The 4223-nt window shown below is 38.9% G+C and overlaps 1 long non-coding RNA gene across 1 annotated transcript; it reads left to right on the forward strand.

Annotated features, from left to right (window-relative positions):
• Positions 1-358: 358 nt before the first annotated feature.
• LOC138061062 (uncharacterized) lies at positions 359-2175 on the forward strand. Its single transcript, XR_011134681.1, has 3 exons — positions 359-561; positions 1423-1516; positions 1698-2175. It is a non-coding gene; the product is annotated as an uncharacterized lncRNA (long non-coding RNA).
• The last annotated feature ends 2048 nt before the right edge of the window (positions 2176-4223 follow it).

The following is a 4223-nucleotide window of genomic DNA, read 5'->3' on the forward strand; positions in this document are numbered from 1 at the left end:
GTTGGAAGAAGTGAATAGTTGAGTACAGGTTGCTGAAACTGAAGGGTTACGGCGGCCTGTCAGTAGGTGAAGCGCTGCTGTAGTGAAAGGGTGATCAGTTCTCCCTGTCCGTGCGAGAGAAGACATTGTAATAGGCTTCTGTGGTTTACAAGAACGAAAAACTTCCCCGTGCAAAAAGACAGGGAAGCCTTGGACTAGATTGTCTGGGGAAATGGTGGCATTTCTGCTGTTGGCAGTTATCGAAGAGTATGTGAGACAGAAGTCTGTCAAAAGTGACATAGATATAATTGGATCCTCCCTTCTGGCAAGAAAAACAGGTCAGACCACTTCTTAATTTTCTTTCCTGTCTTGTTTTCAGGACGTGGAAGTGCAAGTCAGAGAGACCAGAAATGCTACGATTTGCACGTACTAGTCTCCCTTGAAGCTGAAAACAAAAATGCAGAGTAGAAGTAGGTTTGTGGTTTCGACATACATAAAAAGGAATGAAATCCTTCTGGGGAATGAAGGTAGCAATAATTTATGACTGAAAAGAAGGGTCAAGAATTCCATGTGGAAAATAAGGTACTTAATTGAATTTTAAATAAAATCTTACAGATTTATACCATCCATACTTTATAGTTGTATGTTAGGGAAGAGGTTGTTAGTTTTTTAGTGTTCCTTCAGCTATTTTGAGGCAAATGACCGTCTGGATTTCTTCTAGCACCTCGCCTGTGCTTTATTTCGTCTTGCCAAAGGAAACCTGAAGATATTAATTTTTGTGGATTTTTTTGTCTTGTCTACACGATATTCCAGGCAAGCTTTTGACAATTGTACTACAATAACCTCCTCTTGGAAAAGCTTTGATTATACCAGAAATATTCGGAAGTGCTAATCTTTTAACCTTCTGGAGTTTGTTATCTGTACAGATAAAAATTGAGTTTAAAGTGACCTATAAGGCAGTCTTGTCAAGATATAATCTAGTAAAAATTTTCTCAAATTGAATTATGTGGACTGCATACCATGTATTGATTAAAAAAATCTTCTTAATGGAGTCATATAATCAGACTCTTGACATGACACTTTTTCCCCTTTTTTGGTGGACTCTGTTTTTAACAGATACTTCAGCATTTTGTTTTGTAATGCAGTCACCAGCTTTATAGCTTCTCATTCATATAAAACTTTGACTTTTAAGCCACTTCCTAGTTTGATGAAAAAAAACCCTGCCAAATTAACCAGTTAAAAGCCATTTAGAAATAAGTTTGTTCTGTTACAACCATGTGAAGAAGCTGAAGGCTGCTTTGAATAATATCTCAAAAGGACTGGTGCTGTGGTCTTAATTTTAAGTTACATCCTTTGTGTGTAGAAAAAAGGGATTTTGGCAAGTGCTGCTTTCAAACTTCCTTTTTGCCATGATTTTTAATTCTTAGTTTGGCTTTCTTTCAGAGGGGAACAAAACTAAACAAAGGTGCAGCCCTGGACATTAGGGGAACACCTTCAGCCATGCCCCGGTTTCTCCAGAAGGTGGACAAGGAGTCGAGTAAGTTAAAAACCAGGACTGCTCCGAGGCCTTGGTTTTGGCTAAGAAGGAGAGTCCCAGTTTAATCCTAGCCTTTGCTGCTCACACCATCAGCTTTGTTCTGCAACCTCCATCAGCTTTGTTCTGCAACCTCCCCCCCCCCCTTTTTTTTTTTTTTTTTGTGGGTTTGGGATGTCCACAGTCACAGGCGCTCCTCAGACCTTTGCCTCCCTGGACTGCATCGTGGTCTCTGCTGGAAGCATCAGGAAGAAGCCTACTGCCTCGGTATCGATTAATTGCCAAAATATACCTGAAAAGAGAATTGAAGGGAAAGTAGACTCCTGAGGCTTCATCGGGTACAGTGTTTTAAGCCTTAGTGTGGGACTTAAAGGGAAATTTGAAACTGCTGAAGAATGGTGAGTCTTTGAACTTCCTCTGACCTCCTCTAGTTGATTCACTTTTGAAGAAGGTAATTTCAAGAGTGACAGTGGATTTCTGATGATCCGTAGCTCATCTACAAAAAGTGCTCATCTGAGTTGACTGAGAGGGAAGGGAATAGGTTGTCCTATGTTTTCAAAAAAAAAAAAAAAAAGAATCAGTTTGGGATCATTTTTAGCCAGTTCCTAGCCATGTAAGTGTGACAGTAACTGTGTTTCATTAAAAAATTTTCCATTGTTGTCCTGTATTGTCCACATTTTTGTGGTGAACCTGAAGTTGACAGTATTTGATTCATCATAATTACTGGAAATGCTTCATCCGTTCAGAAACCTTCACGGTACCCTCAGGGACTGCTAAGCTTGTAATATAAGCTGTTCTTCTCTTTTATCTCTGATTTTTCTCTCACATTATTTCCTCTTTTCTTTGCTCTAGATATCTAGTTTTTGTCGCTATCGTGTTGATTTTTTCTCTTGAAAAGGTAGCAGCAAAGCAACAGTGTTTCAAATCTTTTGTCTGAATTGCTAGGGTGCAATTCTTGCATAGAACTAAACAGTTTTGTGATAAAATTATGTTACAGGTTTGTCACTGAACAAGCTTAATCAATCGATAGTTCCTATTTGATTGAGTAAATAAATGATGTTGTGGTATGTGACAATCTTTGCATTTTCCCACAACATAGCAGAATACTTGTACTGAGGTGGGAGTGTGGAAATAGAAAACCTGCCAAGCCTAGACAAATGAACAACTAAGTTGGTGTATTGAGGTCTGTGGCAAGGCAATAGAATAAGGTGGAATACGTGTCTGGAATATCAAAATGTTAAACGCTAGCCTAAAGTGTCCCAGGAGAGCTGCTGGACAGATACTGTGTGGAAAGTGAGCAATATTCTCATTACAGCAGATTAGATCACCCATCAGTGACTTAAAACTTGGAAATATGGGGAAAATTAGCCCAGAACTGGTTGAAAACATGCATATTTTCTAAAGCAAAATTCTCTTTATTTTCAGGATATGTTTTTTGAAGCAAACACTGGTCAAAGAGGAATACTGCTGACATGCTGTAAGGAATGAGTGTGAGCATTTTCAGCAGGAGGAAGCTTAGGTCACAGGCTGGCTGGTGGTGCTGCGCACACTCTCTTGGATAAGTCACTGATTTCAAGTGACACCATCATCTGGTCACATTTGCAGCGTTATGGGTGGCAAAATGGCAGTAAGAAGCTGACACGCTCATGGTAGCTCTTGCTATTGTTTTAGGCAAGGACTATATTGTAATATATTTGTTTCTATTCATTGATATTTAAATAATTTCCTACTTAATAAAATGCAAATAAATAAAGTCAACACAGAACGCTGCCCTGCGCCTTCAACTTGGGCAGGAGGAGAGTTGCATCAGGAAGTGCATGACCAGCTGTGGTAAAAGCACTGCTGAAGAAATGGACCCCAAAGGGGATCTGATTTCACTTTTTGGGTAAGTTAGCATCTTTGTTTCAGTATTTGCTTCTGGTTTTTTTTTCTTCCCTTTAACACTGGGAAATGGCAAACTGGATGATAGAAAAGAAACTGGTTTGTGAGTCATTAATAGGATTATTGACTAAAGACCAGTTGTAGAATCCACACTGTGATGCATGCGCCAGAGAGCACATCTCCACTGTAAGAATCTATTTTTATTTTTATAGAAGTAGCAGTTTAAAAAATCATTATCACTTGCGTCTGAGCTGATCGTATTTGGTTTGGAAGTCACTGGGATGCAATAAACAGGAAACCCCAGGGTGCCTTTTTACGGAGAGAGTTTTCAAGGAGGAACCACAGTTTCTTCTGCAAAGCACTGTTGATTTACATGGATTTTCTGATACATGTTTTGGCAAAATGTATCAGCTTCTGCTTCTTAGCATCAACAAATAATACTTGACTTGCAAACGAGCTTCTTGGCAAGTACCCAGCCACAGGAGACTTTGGGTTTGACTGAATAGAGAAGGCTTTCATTTCGCCAATTTGTGAATTGGCATTATCCCTGCTGTAGTCATCTGCAGCCATGATCCAGCCCTTGCTCCTCAGATACTTGATTCTTGCATATTGAAGTTATTTAGCATGTTAGCTTTTACTAAATTTCAAGCAATGAAAATTAAACATTTATTTTTTCAATTTCCATATAAATGTCTTAAAGGGCTCTCGAACTCATTCGTGCTCTCATGTTTAAGATTCATCTTTGATATTGGTACTTCTTCCCTCACTATCTAGACCCTTCATAATAATCACCTTAAAAAAAAAAAAAAAGAGAAAGAGAGAAGAAATG

This window comes from Struthio camelus, chromosome 1, assembly GCF_040807025.1.
Source record: "Struthio camelus isolate bStrCam1 chromosome 1, bStrCam1.hap1, whole genome shotgun sequence".
Taxonomy (NCBI): domain Eukaryota; kingdom Metazoa; phylum Chordata; class Aves; order Struthioniformes; family Struthionidae; genus Struthio; species Struthio camelus.